The following is a 21,425-nucleotide window of genomic DNA, read 5'->3' on the forward strand; positions in this document are numbered from 1 at the left end:
AGTATTTTCCAGATTCCTCCATTTTGTTGCCAATGACCGGATTTCATTGTTTTTTACTGCTGTATAGTGTTCCATAGAGTGCATATCCCATAATTTCTTTATCTATCATCCATTGATGGGCATTTAGGAATTCTTAGCTATTGTGAATTGAGCTGCAACAAACATTGAGGTGCAGACAGCTTTTTTCCCCTATTTAATTCCATTTGGGTAAATTCCAAGGAGTGGGATGGCTGGGTCATGTGGTAGGGCTATATTTAGGTTTCTGAGGACTCTCCAAACTGTCTTCCATAGTGGCTTTACCAGTTTGAATTCCCACCAACAGTGGATTAGTGTCTCTTTTCCCCCACATCCTCGCCAGCATCTGTTGTTAGTTGATTTCTGTATGTAAGCCAATCTAACTGGAATGAGGTGAAACCTCATTGTGGTTTTGATTTGCATTTCCCTGATGGCTAGGGATCCTGAGCATTTTTTCATGTGTCTGTTGGCCATTTGGATTTCCTCTTTTGAAAAATGTCTGTTAAGGCCCTTGACCCATCTTTTTACTGGGTTGTTTGTTTTGTTGCTGTGGAGTCTTGATCAGATTCTAGTTATTAATCCTTTATCAGTTGTGTAGTTTGCAAATAATGTCTCCCATTCTGTTGGTTGCTTCTTCACTTTCCTGTTTATTTTGCTGTAAAGAAATTTTTCAATTTGAGGTAATGCCATTTGTTTATTTTATATTTGATTACCCGTGCCTCTGGGGTCTTCTCCAGGAATTCTTTGCCTGTTCCAATGTCTTGAAGGGTTTCCCCTATGCTCTCAATTAGTTTCATGGTGTTGTGGCATGTCTCTAGTTCTTTGATCCATGTTGAGTGAATTTTTGTGTAAGGTGAAAGGTAGGGGTCTTGATTCATACTTTGACATGTGGACATCCAGTTTGCCCAGCACCATTTGTTGAAGAGGCTGTCCTTGTTCCAGGGGTTGGTTTTAGGTCCTTTGTCGAATATGAGTTGGTTATAGATGTTTGGATTGATCTCCAGTGTTTCTATTCTGTTCCATTGGTCTATCCATCTGTTTTTGTACCAGTACAAGGCTGTTTGATTATAACTGCCCTGTAGTATATCTTGAAGTCTGGAATTGTGATGCCTCCCGCTTTGTTTTTATTGTAAAGGATTTCTTTAGCTATTCACGGTCTCCTGTTTCTCCATATGAATTTCAGTATCATTTTTTCTAGGTCTTTGAAGAATGACTTTGGTGTTTTGATTGGTATTGCATTGAATCTGTAAATTGCTTTGGGAGAATGGACATTTTGATGATATTGATTCTTCCAATCTATGAGCATGACAGATTTTTCCTTTTTTGTGTCTTTTTCTATTTCTTTCTTTAATGTTTTGTAATTTTCATCTTAGAGGTCTTTGACATGCTTGGTTAAATTTATTCCAAGGTACTTGATTGTTTTTGTGGCTATTGTGAACGGGATTGATCTTAGAAGTTCTTCCTCGGCCATGGCATTGTCTGTGTATACAAAGGCTGTTGATTTCTGAGTGTTGACTTTGTATCCTGCTACTTTACCAAGCTATTTTATGAGTTCCAATAGTCTCTTATAGGAATTCATTGGATCCCCCATATATAGGATCATGTCACCTGCAAATAGGGATAATTTAACTTTCCCATTTGTATCCTTTTAATTTCTTTTTCTTGCCTAATGGCTCTGGCTAACACTTCTAGGACTATATTGAATAGCATTGGTGAGAGTGGGCATCCCTGTCTGGTGCCAGTTTTCAATGGAAATGCCTCCAGCTTTTCCCCATTCAATATGATGCTGGCCATTGGTTTATTATAAATTGCCTTAATTGTGTTGAGGAATGTTCCTCTTAACCCCAATTTGCTTAGAGTTTTCATCATGAAAGAGTGTTGTATTTTATCAAATGCTTTCTCTACATCTATTGAGATAATCGTATGATTTTTGTTTCTCAATTTGTTAATGTGATGTATCACTGAGGATTTTCGAATATTGAACCAACCCTGCATACCAGGGATAAATCCCACTTGGTCCAGGTGAATGATTTTTCTGATGTGCAGTTAGATTCATTTTGCCAGAATTTTATTGAGTATTTTTGCATCTATGTTCATCAGGGAGATAGGTCTGTAGTTTTTTTTTCTCTGTTGTGTCTTTTCCGGGCTTAGGAATTAAGGTGATATTGGCTTCATGGAAAGAATTTGGGAGGATTCCCTCCCTTTAAATTGTTTTGAATAATTTGAGAAGGACTGGAGTTAGTTGTTCTTTAAATGGCTGGTAGAATTCAGCAGTGAAGCCATCCGGTCCTGGGCTTTTCTTTTTTGGTAGTGCATTTATCGCTGATTCAATTTCTTTCATGGTTATGGGTCTGTTAGGTTTTCTATATCTTCATGGCTCAGTTTAGGAAGGTTGTATGTGTCCAGGAATCTATCCATTTCTTCCAGGTTCCCCAATTTGTTGGCATACATCTCTTTGTAGTGGTTTCTGATGATTCTTTTTATTTCTGTTGTTTCTGTTGTTACATTTCCATTACTATCTTTAATTTTACAGATTTGCCTCTGTTGGAAGTTTTCTGATATTATTTCATTGAAAACACCTTCCAATCCATTCTCTCTTTCCACACCCTCTGGGACTCCTGTTATCCAAACATTACAATGCTTGATTGGATCTTGTAAGTCTCCAACCATATTTTTAAATTTTCTAATTTCTTCCTCCTGTGTTTGAACTGATTATATTATTTCTGGAAGTTTGTCTTCGAATTCTGACATTCGCTCTTCTAGTTCATCTGTTCGATTTCTGAGCGATTCCATGGTGTTTTTTATATGGTCAATTGAGTTTTTCATTTCTGGTATTTCATTCTGGATTCTCTTTAGGATCTCTAATCCTTGGGCTTGCTTTTCGTTCAGAACTTGAAGCTGTTTCTCATTATTTCTAAATAATCTGATTATTAATTATATGAATTCTTTTTCTGGCATGGTTTCAAATTCTTCTTCAGTCTCTATTATGGATGGTTTAGCTTGCTCCATTGACAAGTTTATAGGTTCTTCTATATTCTTATTCTGGCTTTTTTTTTTGTTCTTCGGCATTTCTTTTTTTTATATATTTAATGAATATAAATTTCCAAAGTACAGCTTATGGGTTACAATGGCTTCCCCCTCCCAAAACATCCCTCTCACCCACAACCCTCCCCTTTCCTGCTCCCTCTCCCCTTCCAATCACATCATGATTCATTTTCAATTCTCTTTATATACAGAAGATCAGTTTAGTATATATTAGGTAACGATTTCAACAGTTTGCCCCCATATAGCAAAACAAAGTGAAAAAAAATACTGTTGGAATACTAGTTATAGCATTATATAAGAGTGTACAGCACATTAAAGACAGAGATCCTACATAATATTTTTTTTAAAAATTAATTAATTTTCTATGCCATTTCCAATTTAACACCAGGTTTTTTTTTTCATTTCCAATTTTCTTTATATACAGGAGATCGATTCAGTATATAATTAGTAAAGATCTCATCAGTTTGTACCCACGCAGAAACACAAAGTACAAAAATACTGTTTCAGTACTAGTTATAGCATCACTGCACATTAGACCACACATTAAGGACAGATCCCACATGGGACATAAGTACACAGTGAATCCCGTTGCTGACTTAACAATTTGACACTCTTGTTTATGGCGTCAGTAATCTCCCTAGGCTCTAGTCATGAGTTGCCAGGGCTATGGAAGCCTTTAGAGTTCGCTGACTTTGATCTTATTCCGATAGGGTCATAGTCAAAGTGGAAGTTCTCTCCTCCCTTCAGAGAAAGGTACCTCCTTCTTTGATGGCCCTGTTCTTTCCACTGGGATCTCACTCACAGAGATCTTTCATTTAGGTCTTCTTATTTTTTTCTTCTTTTCCATGGTATCTTGGCTTTCCATGCCTACAATACTCTCATGGGCTCTTCAGCCAGATCCGAATGCCTTAAGGGCTGATTCTGAGGCCAGAGTGTTGTTTAGGACGTCTGCCATTCTATGAGTCTGCTGTGTATCCCACTTCCCATGTTGGATCTTTCTCTCCCTTTTTGATTCTATCAGTTTGTATTAGCAGACACTTGTCTTGTTTGTGTGATCCCTTTGATTCTTAGACCTATCCAGGCCATCGGATGTGAACTGAAATTGATCACTTGGACTAGTGAGATGGCATTGGTACATGCCACCTTGATGGGATTGTGTTGGAATCCCCTGGCACTTTTCTAACTCCATCATTTGGGGCAAGTCTGATTGAGCATGTCCCAAATTGAACATCTCCTCCCTCTCTTTTTCCACTCTTAAATTTAACAGGGATCACTTTTCAGTTAAAATTTAAACACCTAGGAATAATTGTGTGTTAATTACAGAGTTCAACCACCCACTATTACTAGAACAACAACAACAACAAATATTAAAAAGGATAAAGTATTACATTGTACATCTAGAGTCAGGACAAAAGCTGAGCAGGTCATTGTTTCTTATAGTGTCCATTTCACTTCAACAGGTTTCCCCTTTGGTGTTCAGTTGTCGCCCATCAGGGAAAACAAATGATATTACTCTCTTTGGGACTGGCTTAATTCATTCAGCATGATGTTTTCCAGATTCCTCCATCTTGTTGCAAATGACTGGGTTTCATTATTCCTTACTGCTGTATAATATTCTATGGGGTACATGTCCCATAATTTCTTTATCCAGTCTACTGTTGATGGGCATTTGAGTTGGTTCCAGGTCTTAGCTATTGTGAATTGAGCTGCAATAAACATTAATGTGCAGATGGCTTTTTTATTAGCCAAATTAATTTCCTTTGGGTAAATTCCAAGGAGTGGGATGGCTGGGTTGTATGGTAGGGTTATGTTCAGGTTTCTGAGGAATCTCCAAACTGAGTTCCATAGTGGCTTAACCAGTTTGCATTCCCACCAACAGTGGGTTAGTGTCCCTTTTCCCCACATCCTCTCCAGCATCTATTGTTGGTAGATTTCTGGATGTGAGCCATTCTCACCGGGGTGAGGTGAAACCTCATTGTGGTTTTGATTTGCATTTCTCTGATGGCTAGTGATCTTGAACATTTTTTCATGTGTCTGTTGGCCATTTGGATTTCTTCTTTCGAAAAATGTCTATTGATGTCCTTGGCCCATTTCTTAAGTAGGTTGTTTGTTCTGTTGTTGTGGATTTTCTTGATTTCTTTGTAGATTCTGGTTATCAACCCTTTATCCGTAGTATAGTTTGCAAATATTTTTTCCCATTCTGTCGGTTGCCTCTTCACTTTCCTGACTGTTTCTTTTGAAGTACAGAAACTTCTCAATTTGATGCAATCCCAAATGTTAATCGTGTTTTTGACTGCCTGTGCTCCTGGGGTCTTTTCCAAGAAGTCTTTGCCTGTGCCTATATCTTGCAGGGTTTCTCCAATGCTCTCTAATAATTTGATGGTTTCGGGTCATAGATTTAAATCTTTAATCCATGTTGAGTGAATTTTTGTGTAAGGTGAAAGGTATGGGTCTTGCTTCAAGCTTCTGCACGTGGAAATCCAATTTTCCCAGCACCATTTATTGAATAGGCTGTCCTTATTCCAGGGATTAGTTTTGGATCTTTGATCAAATATAAGTTGGCTGTAGATGTTTGGATTGATTTCTGGTGTTTCTATTCTGTTCCATTGGTCTATCCACCTGTTTCTGTACCAGTACCATGCTGTTATGATAACTACAGCCCTGTAGTATGTCCTGAAATCTGGTATTGTGATGCCTCCGGCTTTGTTTTTGTTGTACAAGATTGCTTTGGCTATTCGAGGTCTTCTGTGTCTCCATATGAATTTCAGCATCATTTTTTCCAGATCTGAGAAGAATGTCTTTGGTATCTTGATTGGCATTGCATTGAATGTATAAATTGCTTTTGGTAGAATAGACATTTTGATGATATTGATTCTTCCAATCCATGAGCATGGAAGATTTCTCCATTTTTTTTTTTTAACTTTTATTTAATGAATATAAATTTCCAGAGTACAGCTTATGGGTTACAATGGCTTCCCCCATCCCGTAAATTCCCTCCCGCCCGCAACCCTCCCCTCTCCCGCTCCCTCTCCCCTTCCATTCATGTAAGGATTCATTTTCAATTCTCTTTGTATACAGAAGATCAGCTTAGTATATATTAGGTAAAGTTTTCAACATTTTGCCCATATAGCACTACAAAGTGAAAAAAACTACCATTGGATTACTAATTATAGCATCAAATAGCAATGTACAGCACATTAAAGACAGAGAACCCACATGATTTTTTTTTTCAAATTAATTAACTTTCTATGCCATTTCCCCTTCAATACCAGGTTGTTATTTTTTTTTTTTCATTTCCAATTCTCTTTATATACAGAGGATCACTTCAGTATATCATTAGTAAAGAGCTCATCAGTTTGTGCCCACACAGAAACGCAAAGTATAAGGATAAAGTATTACATTCTATATCTAGAGTCAGGACCTAAGCTGATCAGGTCATTGTTTCTTATAGTGTCCATTTCATTTCCGTAGGTTTCCCCTTTGGTGCTCAGTTAGTTGTCGCCGATCAGGGAAAAGAAATGATATTTGTCTCTTTGGGACTGGCTTAATTCACTCAGCATGATGTTTTCCAGATCCCTCCATCTTGTTTCGAATGACTGGGTTTCATTGTTCCTTACTGCTGTATAGTATTCTATGGAGTACATGTCCCATAATTTCTTTATCCAGTCTACTGTTGATGGGCATTTGGGTTGGTTCCAGGTCTTAGCTATTGTGAATTGAGCTGCAATAAACATTAATGTGCAGATGGCTTTTTTATTAGCCAAATTAATTTCCTTTGGGTAAATTCCAAGGAGTGGGATGGCTGGGTTGTATGGTAGGGTTATGTTCAGGTTTCTGAGGAATCTCCAGACTGACTTCCATAATGGCTTAACCAGTTTGCATTCCCACCAACAGTGGGTTAGTGTCCCTTTTTCCCCACATCCTCTCCAGCATCTATTGTTGGTAGATTTCTGGATGTGAGCCATTCTCACCGGGGTGAGGTGAAACCTCATTGTGGTTTTGATTTGCATTTCTCTGATTGCTAGTGATCTTGAACATTTTTTCATGTGTCTGTTGGCCATTTGGATTTCTTCTTTTGAAAAGTGTCTATTGAGGTCCTTGGCCCATCTCTTCAGTGGGTTGTTTGTTCTGTTGTTGTGGAATTTCTTGATTTCTTTGTAGATTCTGGTTATCAACCCTTTATCTGTAGTATAGTTTGCAAATATTTTCTCCCATTCTGTCGGTTGCCTCTTCACTTTCCTGATTATTTCTTTCGAAGTACAGAAACTTCTCAATTTGATGCAGTCCCAAATGTTAATTTTGGTTTTGACTGCCTGTGCTCCTGGGGTCTTTTCCAAAAAGTCTTTGCCTGTACCTATATCTTGCAGGGTTTCTCCAATGCTCTCTAATAATTTGATGGTTTCGGGCCGTAGATTTAAGTCTTTAATCCACGTTGAGTGAATTTTTGTGTAAGGTGAAAGGTATGGGTCTTGCTTTAAGCTTCTGCATATGGAAATCCAGTTTTCCCAGCACCATTTATTGAATAGACTGTCCTTATTCCAGGGATTAGTTTTGGATCTTTGATCAAATATAAGTTGGCTGTAGATGTTTGGATTGATTTCTGGTGTTTCTATTCTGTTCCATTGGTCTATCCATCTGTTTCTGTACCAGTACCATGCTGTTTTGATAACAACTGCCCTGTAGTATGTCCTAAAATCAGGTATTGTGATGCCTCCGGCTTTGTTTTTGTTGTACAAGATTGCTTTGGCTATTCGAGGTCTTCTGTGTCTCCATATGAATTTCAGTATCAATTTTTCCAGATCTGAGAAGAATGTCTTCGGTATCTTGATTGGTATTGCATTGAATGTATAAATTGCTTTTGGGAGAATAGACATTTTGATGATATTGATTCTTCCAATCCATGAGCATGGAAGATTTCTCCATTTTTTGGTATCCTCTTCTATTTCTTTCTTTAAGGTTTTGTAGTTTTCATCGTAGAGATTTTTAACGTCCTGGGCTAAGTTTATTCCAAGGTATTTGATTGTTTTTGTAGCTATTGTGAACGGGACTGATCTTAGAAGTTCTTCCTCAGTGATGGCATTGCCTGTGTATACAAAGGCTGTTGATTTTTGTGCATTGATTTTATATCCTGCTACTTTGCCAAACTCTTCGATGAGTTCCAGTAGTCTCTTAGTAGAGTTCTTTGGGTCCCCTAAATAAAGAATCATATCATCTGCAAAGAGGGATAGTTTGAGTTCTTCCTTCCCAATTTGTATCCCTTTAATTTCTTTTTCTTGCCTAATAGCTCTGGCTAAAACTTCCAGAACTATATTGAATAGCAGTGGTGAGAGTGGGCATCCCTGTCTGGTACCAGATCTCAGCGGAAATGCTTCCAACTTTTCCCCATTCAATAGGATGTTGGCCGTGGGCTTTTCATATATTGCTTTGATTGTATTGAGGAATGTTCCTTCCATACCCAGTTTGCTTAGAGTTTTCATCATGAAAGGGTGTTGTATTTTATCAAATGCTTTCTCTGCGTCTATTGAGAGAATCATATGGTTTTTCTTCTGCAGTCTGTTAATGTGGTGTATCATGTTGATTGTTTTGCGAACGTTGAACCATCCCTGCATACGAGGGGTAAATCCCACTTCGTCTGGGTGGATGATCTTTCTGATGTGTTGTTGCATTCTATTGACCAGAATTTTATTGAGTATTTTTGCATCTATGTTCATCAGGGATATGGGTCTGTAATTCTCTTTCAATGCTGCATCTTTTTCTGGCTTAGGAATTAAGGTGATGCTGGCTTCATAGAAAGAATTTGGGAGGATTCCCTCTTTTTTGATTGTTTGGAATAGTTTGAGAAGAATTGGAGTTAGTTCTTCTTAAATGTCTGGTAGAACTCAGCAGTGAATCCATCTGGTCCTGGGCTTTTCTTTGTTGGGAGGGCCTTTATTACTGTTTCAATTTCTGTGTCAATTAGGGGTCTGTTTAGGTTTTCTATGTCTTCCTGCTCAATTTAGGTAGGTTGTATGTGTCCAAGAATCTGTCCATTTCTGATAGATTTCCCTGTTTGCTGGCATACAAGTCCTTGTAGTAATTTCTGATGATTCTTTTTATTTCTGTGGTGTCTGTTGTTACGTTTCCATTTTCATCTCTGATCCTATTGACTTGGGTCTTTTCTCTTCTTTTTTTTAGTGAGTTGGGGAAATGGGTGTCAATTTTGTTTATTTTTTCAAAAAACCAGCTCCTTGTTTGGCTGATTTTTTTGTAATGTTTTTTTTTGTGGATTCAATCCTGTTGATTTCTTCTTTGATTTTAATTATTTCTCTTCTCCTACTGGGAGAAGTCCTTGAGGTGACTTGAAAGCTCATCAATTTGGTGCCTTTCCAATTTCTTGATGTAGGCACCTATTGATATAATCTTTCCTCTTAACACTGCTTTTGTTGTATCCCATGGGTTTTGGTATTTTGTGCTTTTATCCTCATTTACTTCCAGAAAACTTTTGATTTCTCTTTTAATTTCTTCTATGACCCATTGTTCATTCAGGAACATGTTGTTCAATCTCCATGTGTTTGCACGTGCTCTAGGGATTCCCGAGTTGCTAATTTCCAACTTCATTCCTTTATGGTCTGAGAAGCTGCATGGTATTATTCTAATTCTTTTGAATTTGCTGAGATTTGCTTTATGGCCTAGTATGTGGTCAATCCTAGAGAAGGTTCCATGTACTGCTGAGAAGAATGTAAAGTCCTTAGATGTAGGATGAAATGTTCTGTAGATATCTGTTAGATCCATTTGGGCTATAGTGTCATTTAAATCTACTGTCTCCTTGTTGATCTTCTGTCCTGTTGATCTGTCTATCTCTGAGAGTGGAGTATTGACGTCCCCCAGCACTATTGTACTGGGGTCTAAGTCTCCCTTTAAGTCCCTTAACAAGTCTTTTAAATAAGCTGGTGCCCTGTAATTAGGTGCATATACATTTTTAATCGTTATATCTTGCTGTTGAATGGATCCCTTAATCAGTATATAGTGCCCCTCTTTGTCTCTCCTAACAGTTTTTGTGGTAAAGTTTATGTTGTCCGATATTAAGATGGCTACGCCCGCTCTTTTTTCATTTCTGTTGGCATGGTATATCTTTCTCCAGCCTTTCACTTTCAGTCTGTATGCATCATTGTTGGAAAGATGAGTTTCTTGAAAGCAGCAAAAAGATGGGTTTTGTTCCTTAACCCAATCAGCCAATCGGTGTCTTTTAACTGGACAGTTCAAGCCATTAACATTCATTGTGACTATTGAGAAGGAGTAACTTTTCCCTGTCATTTGCCAAAGATTTTTTCTAATATATGGTTTGAGACTCCTGTGATCTTTTGCTGTGAGGTTTCCTTCCTTTATCTTCTTTCATATTGGTGACCGTGTTTCTGTGTTTCTGTATGTAACACATCTTTAAGCATCTTTTGCAGGGCTGGACGAGTGGCGACAAATTCTTTCAATTTCTGTTTGCTGTGAAAGGTCTTTATTTCACCTTCATTCATAAATGAGAGATTTGCAGGATATAATATTCTGGGCTGGCAGTTGTTCTCTCTTAGTACCTGGGCTATATCTCGCCATTCTCTCCTAGCTTGTAGGGTTTCTGATGAGAAGTCAGCTGTGAGTCTAATTGGAGATCCTCTGAGAGTAATCTGGCGTTTCTCTCTTGCACATTTTAGGATCTTTTCTTTGTGTTTCACTGTGGTGAGTTTGATTACAACATTTCGTGGTGAGGCTCTCCTTTTGTCATGTTTATTAGGGGTTCTGTGGGCATCCTGTACTAGGATGTCTCTGTCCTTCTCCAAACCTGGGAAATTTTCTGATAGTATCTCACTAAAAAGGCCTTCTAATCCTTTCTCCCTCTCCGTGCCTTCAGGAACTCCTAGAACCCGAATGTTGGGTTTTTTAATAGTATCCTGTAGATTCCTGACAGTATTTTTTAGATTTCTGAGTTCTTCTTCTTTTCTTTGATTTGACTGTTTCCTTTCCTGTTCTCTGTCTTCTAATTCCGATATTCTCTCTTCTGCTTCACCCATTCTGTTTTTAAGGCTCTCTGATGTGTTTGTGATTTGATCCTTTGAGTTCTTCATTTCATTGTGATTTTTTGTCACTATCACAGTTTCATGTTCTACTAGTTGTTTCATTTCATTTTGATTCCTCCTTAATATTTCATTTTCACGAGAGAGATTTTCTATCTTGTCCATTAAGGATTTCTGTAGTTCAAGAATTTGTTTTTGAGAACTTCTTAATGTTCTTATCAATTTTTTGAGATCTGCTTCTTGCATTTCCTCTATCTCTTCATCTTCATAATCTTGGATTGGGGTGTCTTGTTCATTTGGGGGCATCATAGTGTCTTCCTTGCTCTTGTTACCTCGGTTTCTATTTTTGTTGTTTGGCATGTTGGAGGTAATTTATGGTTTTCTTTTTTTTGGCTGTGGTGTTTTTTTTCTCGTTATACTATGCCTCTAAGTGGGCTGTCTGCTTTGATGGATCCTTAGAGGCTGTGATGGGTGTGGCCAGAGAGCTCTGCTTGATTCTTCGGGTTTAAGGCTGTGCAAAAAGCGACTCACCCAGATTGTTCTCTCTCTTGCTCCTTGCTGGATTGTTCTCTCTCTCTCTTTTCTTTTTTTTTGACTAAGTTGGGAAGTTATTCGGTACAGGTGAGTGGAATTCAGGGTAGTTGAAATCTGGCCTCTGTGAGTATTCGTTTGATCTACCCCTGGGACCACACAAGGAGTTTATGCAGCCCTCAATGTGTTCTCAAGTTACAGAGTTTGTGAACTCCTTGGTTGCGCTTTAGATATGTAAAATGGCTCCTGCTTTTTGTTTTGCTAGGTGAGTGAATAGAGAGGCCTCTGCTTCCCCCCCCCCCAATGTCTCGGGTTTTTGACGCCTTTGTCTTACCTCCAGCTCCGTTCCCGCGCTGGGGAGATTCTGAGGCTCGGCTCCCGCGGTTGGGTTTCCAAGCAGTGGGCTCCCGGTAGGTTCTCTGTGTCACATCCACTAGATCCGGAAGCGTTTCCTCTGCAGTTTTTTTCTTGAATCTTTTCCTGAGGCTACAGTAATTCCACTTTTATGAAACTTTATTTTCCCAAACTACGGCGCACGTCCTCACTATCCGCCATCTTGGCTCCGTGCCCCCCTCTTCGGCATTTCTGTTTATCTTGTTTTTCAGGTTGATTTCCCTCTGCTATGGGCTGCTGTGGCTCTGTACCAATATCCAGTGTAAGCAGGCTGCTCTACCTTCTAGAGTTTGTTTATTTATTTATTTATTATTTATTTTTATTTAATTTTTTTTGGTAACTTGAGTGGGCTGGTGTCATGGCTATGAGGTGCCAAGCTCTGCCCCTTGGGGCCGGTTTCCCTGTTCCTTTGTTCGATCTGACATGCCTGTCTGTGCCTGGGCCTCATTGGTCAGCTGCTCTCCCTCACTGTGCACCCTGCATGAGGAGTGATGAGTAGCTCCTATCCACCTTTGGACTCCGCCCCTGAAGTTTCCTTCCTTGGAGCAGAGGCAGGTCTCCTTTATGCCCGAATGTAAACAAACAAGAAGGCTGCTTTCTGCCCACTGCAGCTCTCATTGCGGGGAGGTCAGAGACACCAAACAATCCTGGCTTGTTCAAGCCCTCAGTTGGTCCCCCTGGATTGTGCCCTCTTCCTGTGGGCACTGTTCACTTTGTTTTTTTATTTTGTTTGTTTTTGTTTTTTTTGGACAGGCAGAGTAGATAGTGAGAGAGAGACAGAGAGAAAGGTCTTCCTTTTTGCTGTTGCTTCACCCTCCAGTGGCCGCTGCAGCTGGTTCATCATGCTGATCCGAAGCCAGGAGCCAGGTGCTTCTCCTGGTCTCCCATGCAGGTGCAGGGCCCAAGCACTTGGGCCATCCTCCACTGCCTTCCCGGGCCATAGCAGAGAGCTGGCCTGGAAGAGGGGCAACCAGGATAGAATCTGGCGCCCCAACTGGGACTAGAACCCGGTGTGCCAGCACTGCAAGGCGGAGGATTAGCCTGTTAAGCCATGGCACCGACCCACTTTGTTTTGATTTTTATTTCCTCCCCTACTCATTCGTGCGTGTCTCACCTATCTGTTCCAGGGGGGATTGGGGGAGTGGTGGCGGCTGCAGGCTGCTGCCGCGGTGGTGGGGGCTGGCTTGTCCCACCTTCCTCTCCAGCACTGGTGTATAGACTCCCCCTCTGATTCCTTTTCTTATATCTTATTAAGATTTATTTTGAACCTACTTTATACACATTAAGATTAGTCCTTTGCTAGGTGATGAGTTCAACAAATAGTATTATATATATATATATATACACACACACACACAAACACACGTGTATATGTATAATATGTGTATATTATATATATATATATATATATATATATATATATATATATATAGTATAAATGAAACCCTGTTCCTCAACAGTTGAGACAAGGGCTGTTGTTCAAAGTTATCGCAGGTCAAAGTGTTCGTTTTACTGCTGTAGATGACCAGAGTTGCACTGATCCAAAGACAGGAGCCAGGAGCTTTTTCCAGGTCTCCCACGTGGGTGCAGAGACCCAAGGACTTGTGCCATCTTCTGCTGCTTTCGCAAGCCATAGCAGAGAGCTGGATTGGAACTGGAGCAGCTGAGACTTGAACTGGCACCCATATAGAATGGCAGCATTGCAACTGGCAGCTTTACTGTCTATACCACAGTGCTGGCCCCTATAGATTATCTTTTAGTTATTCATAGTTATCACAGATCAATGAGAATATACAGTGTTTGTCTTTCTGGGACTGGCTTATTTATGTAAGTGTAATGTTTTCTAGTTGCATCCATTTTGTTGCAAATGACAGGATTTCATTTTTTTGAAATAATGTGTAGTATTCAATGGTGTACGTATCACATAATTTCTTTATTCAGTCTACAATTGAACGGACATTTGGGTTGATTCCACATCTTCGCTATTGTGAATTGAGCTGTGTATTTTATTTATTTGAAACATAGAGTTATGGGGGTGGGGTCCTACATCTGCTGGTTCACTCCATAAATTGCTGCAATGGCTGGGTATGGGCCCGGCAGAATTCAGGAGCCAGGAGCTTCCTCTGTGTCTCTCACATGGGTGGCAGGGGCACTAGCACTTGGGGCATCATTCACTGCCTTACCAGGTATGCTAAGCAAGTAGCTAGATTGGAAGTGGAGTGGCCCAGATTTGAACTTGCACCCACAGGGAATGTTGGTGCTGCAGGCGGCAGCCTACTCTGCTACACCACAATGCTACCTCCCCCCACCCCCCGCCCTTTAAAGATTTACTTTATTTACAGTGCAGTCTTTATTTCCTGCTTGTGCTGAGCTTCAGATTTAGCCAGTGGGGAGCGTGTACTGCCTCATCTGGTCTTTGCAAGGGCATGCAGTCCTTGCTTGTGTGTTTCCTCATTCATGTCGGTGGGCTGTCATCTCCCACATTCCCAGCCAGCTGTCTAAAGCCTTCTAGAGATCACGTTCACCAGCTTTTCCTTTTAAGCTTTTTGATTAGCTTGTGACTTGCCTTGACTTCTACCCACTGCTTCAGACAGCTGGAGTGTGCTACAGATGTATCTGTGGAAGATTTTCGCATCATGGGAACTTTGAATCAGGTCACGTAAAGTCCGTCTTAAATATAGTTTCTTTCAGGGGGGCAGCGGACAGTGAGGTAATGGGACGTCTTACGGACTGAGGCTCTGAACAATCTCTCAGCCTGCCCTGCCCCTTCTGGTGGCTGCCCGTTTTCTGGTGTCCACCATTGTAGGCCATTGGTGTCCAAGGCACCTGTGGAGTTGGTGAGCAGGGCATAGAGTAGGACAAATAAAATGCTGCAAAAGATTGAGCTGTTTTTCTTTTTCTTTCTTTTTAAAGATTTATTTATTTATTGGAGACACAGAGGCAGAGGGAGAGAGGGAGATCTTCTATCCACTGGTTCACTCCCCAAATGGCCTCAATGGCCAGAGCTGGGCCAATCTGAAGCCTGGAGCCAGGAGCTTCTTCCTGGTCTCTCCACGGGTGCAGGGGTCCAAGGGCTTGGGCCATCTTTACCAGGCTGTAGCAGAGAACTGGATCAGAAGTGAAGCAGCTGGGATTCAAACCAGCATCCATATGAGGTTCCAGCACTGTAGGCGGTATCTTTCTTGCTATGCCACAGCGCCAGCCCCAGCTATTTTTATTGACTAAACTTACACTCACTGGAAGACTGCAAGCTTTTGGCTGATTTCTACAATTTTAAAAAAAAAGTTACTTTTGGTAAATTTGCCAGGTTTCCCTTGGTGCTATGGATGAGAGGTTTTTCAGAGGTCCTAACGTTCCTGTTTTGTTGACTTTATCCTATACTATGTGTTCCATATCTAAAAAAGGTTATTTTATTTTGCAGGTAATCTTACTGAACTTACTATGTTTTTCTTAAGAAAATGAAACAAAGGTGATGAATTTTACTGTTAAATGATAACGTAATTCATGCTCATTATAAAGCTATCTTTTGTTTCCAACAGGAACTACCATGTATTCTGTTACCTCCTGGCAGGCGCAAGTGAAAAAGAGAGTTTAGCATTCCACCTTAAACAGCCAGAAGAGTATCACTATCTCAATCAGGTGAGAAGGGAGTTCATGGCATTCTGAAATATAGGGCACTGTTCAACTTTAGCTTTTTTACTAGTACTTCGTTTCCCATATCTAGTGATAGGTATTAACTAGCACTTTCTTTCTCTTTTCTTTTTTTTTTGACAGGCAGAGTAGACAGCGAGACAGAGAGATAGAGAAAGGTCTTCATTTTCCATTGGTTCACACCCCAATGGCCGCTGTGGCTGGTGCTTTGCAGCCGGCACACTGCGCTGATCCAAAGCCAGGAGCCAGGTGCTTCATCCTGGTCTCCCATGCAGGTGCAGGGCCCAAGCACTTGGGCCATCCTCCACTGCCTTACCAGGCCACAGCAGAGAGCTGGACTGGAAGAGGAGCAACTGGCACATAATCTGGCACCCCAACCGGGACTAGAACCCGGTGTGCCGGCACCGCAGGTGGAGGATTAGCCTAGTGAGCCATGGCGCTGGCCAACTAGCACTTTCATACATGCAATCTAAAAATTTCTGTGATACAACTTTCAAATATAAAAATTAGTATCACCATCATCATATCAAAATAATTGTATATATATATACATTTTGATTTTTGTATTTTGTAGTTTTGTTTAAGAAAATTATAAGCTGTTTATTCATGTTCAATGTTAGAAAAATGACTTATGATTTGCCTTTCACAACCCTAAGGTGACAAGTGTTACTGATGATTAGTGTCTTTCTATGTAAGAGAGTACTTGGAAACTGGTTTGCATGTTTTGAAGTCTGGGATACACACCTCTGCCTGATATTATTATGTTGAGCTTGAGCATGGCTATGTAATTTAATTAACAGTCCTCTCAAATGTGCAGCATGAAGTTCATCAAAGGCAAATGGCTCAGAAAGCTTGGATCTTTCTTCAGAACGCAGCATTTACTGTTGAGCTTCCACAGTCAGGAGTAATTCACAACTTATCATGAAGTGATGTTGTCTAGTTTTATTGTGAGCCATATTCATAAGAATTGTGAAGTCAGTAGTAATGGAACTGGTATGTTGGACTGTTTAAATAATAGTTCTCTCTCTTTTTTAATTATTTGAAACAAGATGTAATACCTGGAAATCCTTTGTAATTAATTGATACTTTAATGACTCAAAGATTTGAGTGTATATTTAGGGTTTTAAAAGTTCTTAGAGTTTTTCCAAGATACACAGTGTCCTATTTCTTTCTTCCCTTTTAAAAAAATATTTATTTATTTGAAAGGCAGAGTTAGAGTTAGAGAGAGAGTTAAAGAGAGAGAGAGGGAGAGAGAGAGAGAGAGAGAGAGAGAGAGAAATCACTTACCTGCTGATTCACTTCCCAAATGGCAGCAGTGGCCTTGCTGGGCCAGGCTGAAGTCAGGAGCTTCTTCCAGGTCTCTCTTATGTGTGTCAGGAGGCCCAGGCCCTTGGGCCACCATCCACTGCTCTCTTAGGCCATTAGCCTGGAGCTGGATTGGAAATGGAGTAGCTGGGACACAAAATGGTGCTCACATGGGATGCCGGCATCACAGGCACAGGTTTAACCTACTATGCCACATTGGCCTGCTATTTATTTTTTAATTTTGACTCTATTAATATAAAGTAACCTGCCTTTGTATTAGTGATAGTACTTCAAAAAGTTTATTGAAAATGGAATGAAAAGAAAAGTTTATTTTGGAGCAAGAATATTTATTTATTATTCTTATTATTTAAAGATATATTCATTTATTTGAGAGTCAGAGTCAGAGAGAGAGAGAGAGAGGGAGACTGAGAGAGAGATCTTCCATCTGCTGGTTGACTCCCTAAATGGCCACATGGCCGAGCTGGGCTAGATCGAAGCCAGGAGATTCTTTCCAGGTTGCTGACATGGGTGCTGGGGGCCCAAGCACTTGAGTCATCTCCCGCAGCTTTCCCAGGTTCACTAGCAGGGAACTGGATTGGAGGTGGAGCAGCTGGGACTTGAACTGTTGCCTAGGGGCAGATTTACCCAATATGCCACAGCACCAGCCCCCAAGAAAATTTAGAAATCCATGCATATGAGGAGTCTTCAAAAAAATGAATGAAAAATGTATATTAGGAAAATATGATGCATAGATTTCAAATGTTTTTGCACCAAAATAAGCTTGTCTTTTAATTCTATTTTTCACAAATGTTTTTAAATACAATTGTGTATCAAGAATTTCAATTATTCATATTTACACTTTCTGTAAATTTTTATAGAATTTAGTAGATTTAAAAATATAGTTAATTCAGCTTCCGAATTTTCACTCCCATTTAAACTACTTGCATTATATTTAGATGATTAAAATATTTTTAAAATATTTACTTATTTGAAAGGCAGAATGACAGAGAAAAAAGGGGAGAAGAGAGTGAGAGACACACAGAGAGAGAGACATATCTTCCATCTATTGGTTCACTCCTTAGAAGGCCTCATCTGCCTGGGCTGTGCCAGGCTGAAGCCAGGGGCCAGGAGCTCCATCTGGGTTTCCCACATGTGTGGCTGGGTCCTAAGCACTTGGGCCATGCTTCACTGCTTTCCCAGGAGCATTAGCAGGAAACTGAATGGAAAACAGATCAGCTAGGAGTTGAACAACTGTGCCTATATGGGGCGCCATGATCACAAGCAGCAGTTTAACCCACTGTGCCACAATGCTGGTCCCTGATATTTTCTTTTTTTATGAAGTAGTATCACCAAAAAATCAGCTGATTATTGGTACAACTTGAGAAATCTGGAGTTTGGTTGTGGCTCAGGGGGTTTAGCTGCCAATTGTTACGCCAGCGTCTCACATCGGAGCGCTGGTTCCAGTACTGACTGCTCCACTTCTGATCCAGTTCCCAGCTTATGTGCCTGGGGAAGCAGAGAATGATGGCCCAAGTACTTGGGCCCCTGCACCAACATGGCAGACCCAGAAGAAGCTCCTGGCTCCTGGCTCCTGGCTTCAGCTTGTTGGAGGCATCTTGGGAGTGAATCAGCAGGTGGAAGTCTTTATCTAACTTTCTCTCTCCTCCTATGTAATCTGCCTTTCAAATAAATACATCTTAAAAGAAAAAAACACAGTGGGGCTGGCATTGTGGTATTGCAGGTTTAACCTCCTCATGTCATGCTGTCATCCCATATGGCTTCTGGTTCAAGTCCTGACTGCTCCACTTTCAACCTAGCTATGTGCTAACATACCTTGGGAAGCAGAGGCTGATGGTACAAGTGGGAGACCTAGAAGAAGCTCCTGGCTCCTAGCTTTGGACGGGCTGAGGTCCAGCTATTGCTTCCATTTGGGAAGTGAACCAGCTGGTGGAACATTCTCTCCCTCTCTCCCTCCCTCCCTCCCTCCCTCCCTTCCTCCTCCTCCTCCTCCTCCTCCTCCTCCTCTTCCTTCTCCTCTTCCTCCTCCTCCTCCTTCTCCCTGTATAACACGGCCTTTAAATGAATGAAAATGAATAAATCTTAAAGAAAACCAAAAAGGGAAAAAAACATGTTTTTCTTTTAGCGTTCAGTGAAGGTTACAGGTAGAAGGCCGAATGTATACACATACCTATACTTATTAATTAACTAATGAATTAATTAAAAGATATTCTTTCTGGAAACATTATGTGTCTTCATTCCTGCTTTAACAAACTATGTTTTTAAGTTTTTAATTTCTATTGCCTTTGATTATAAATTCCACTAATTGCAGATCTAGCCTATTTGATTTTAGAAGGAACAAGATATGCATATGTTTTTCTTTTAAAACAAAGTTTAGTTGCATTATCTTTTGATCAGAAATCAAGTTTTTTTTTTGGTTTCAGAATTAAAATTTTGGAAAATAGGCATTTCAATTGATGCCAATCCTTTTCTCAGCTTTATTTATTTATTTAAAAGGCAGAATTAGAGGGAGGCAGGGAGAAAGAAAGATCTTCCATGTAGTGGTTCATTTCCCAAATGACTATAAAGACTGGAGTTCAGCAAAGCCAGAGGTAGGAGCCAGGAACTTCATTTGCATCTCCGATGTTTTGGGTAGCCTGGGCCCAAGCACTTGGGCCATCTTCCACTGCTTTCCCAGGCACATTAGCAGGGAACTGGATCAGAAATGGAGTAGCCAGGATTTGAACCAGTGCTCATATGGGGTGCTGTCATCTTTGGCAGTGACGTAGTACACCCTGCCACAACACTGGCCCCTCTGGTACACTTTAATAGATGAATTGTAAGCCATTTTGCTATTCTGCAAAGCTCACCCTTTCTGTCTTTCACTTTCCTCACCAGTGATGGTTGGAAAACAGGTAGACATTGTAAATTCACAATACACCCAGGAGAATTAGTGTTCCATGGCATACTCCTCCTCGTATGTTCCCTGACAGATTAAGTTTGTTTCTTTATGATTTTTTTTGTTAAGTGTCTAGCATTACAGGCAGAGAGGAATATTCTGCTGTTGGTGCTGCATTACTTACGTATTTTATCGAATATTGTAAAGGTCCCAGGGGGACCTGTAGTGAGAAAATTGCGTTCTATACGGAGACCTGTTGTTGCCCATTGTATGGAGACTTAATTCCCTTTAAGCTGCACTGTGGGATGGGAGACAGTAGTGGGTTGGCCAGTCCTGTTACCTACAGGGTTTTTGGCCATGAGCTCATTTTCTAATCCCTGAAGTTGTTTTTATACCTATAAAGGTATAAATAATGTCCTCTTTGTGTTTTGAGAATTTAATGAGGTTATACATATCAAGTAACCCTTGTGGTGACTCATATGTATAAGATATTCAATAAATATCCGTTTTCAAGTAGTAATAATTCTGACAGTGAAGTAACTATTAATGTGATATATTGGCTATTGTCTGCTATTATTGTACCTTAAAGCTGGTGTGACTACCATCAGGGTACAAGGTTTGTCTCTCCCATTCTCTGTTTATCTGAACCAAGCTTGAGTTCCAGGGTACAGCTGTCAAGCAGGGCTTTTATGGTCATTGTTCTAGTAAGAGGTAGTCTTATAGCCCTGCATGTCTGTGCTGCGCAGAGAGTTGAGCCATACTCCAGCCTTGGTCACTGCTCGCTGTACAGGAATGTAGACGTGTATATGTTTTCCCATGAGGTAAGCCTGTTACAGCTCAAGCAGAATCTCTTGAAACAATTCACTGTGTTCTGATATTTCTGTAGCACAAATATTCCTACTTCCACATGCTATGCTTTTGTAAGTTTGTGATCACTCTTGCAGACAGCGTCTTTCTGGCTTTATTTCTCACTCTCTGCAGGTCCACTATGAGACCTCTTGTTTACTTTTTTTAAAGATTTATTTATTTATTTGAAAGGCAGAGTTACAGAGATGCAGAGTCTGAGAGAGAGGGAGAGAGGGAGAGGAAGTGGGAGAGAGAAAGAGCTGTCTTCCATCCACTGGTTCACTCCCCAGATGGCCGCAAAGGCTGGAGCTGTGCCTGTCCAAAGCCAGAAGCCAGGAGCTTCTTCCTTGTTTCCCACATGGGTGCAGGAGTCCAAGGACTTGGGCCCACTTCTCCTTTCCCAGGCCATAGCAGAGAGCTGGATTGGAAGTGGAACAGCCAGTATTGGAGCTGGTACCCATAGGGGATGCTGGAACTATAGGCAGCAGCTTTACCTGCTAAGCCACAGTGCCATCCCCATATTTATTTACCTTTAAACACTTATTTAGTTGAACAGCAGAGTTATGGAGAGAGAGAGGGAAAGATAATTTCTTTATCCAGTCAATAGTTGATGGACATCTTGTTGATTCTGTATCTCAGCTATTGTGAATTGTGCGCAATGAACATCCTCATGTTATCTTACGATTTCATTAGGAACTGTTTAT

At 40.4% G+C, this 21,425-nt stretch overlaps 1 long non-coding RNA gene across 1 annotated transcript in view; it reads left to right on the forward strand.

Annotated features, from left to right (window-relative positions):
• LOC133769693 (uncharacterized) overlaps window positions 1–21,425 on the forward strand; it is a 110,010-nt gene that overhangs the window by 78,367 nt on the left and 10,218 nt on the right. Inside the window, exon 2 of the long non-coding RNA XR_009867224.1 lies at window positions 15,563–15,662. This is a non-coding gene — a long non-coding RNA (uncharacterized LOC133769693). The remainder of the gene's footprint in view (window positions 1–15,562; window positions 15,663–21,425) is intronic.

This window comes from Lepus europaeus, chromosome 11 (assembly GCF_033115175.1).
Source record: "Lepus europaeus isolate LE1 chromosome 11, mLepTim1.pri, whole genome shotgun sequence".
NCBI classification, from domain to species: domain Eukaryota; kingdom Metazoa; phylum Chordata; class Mammalia; order Lagomorpha; family Leporidae; genus Lepus; species Lepus europaeus.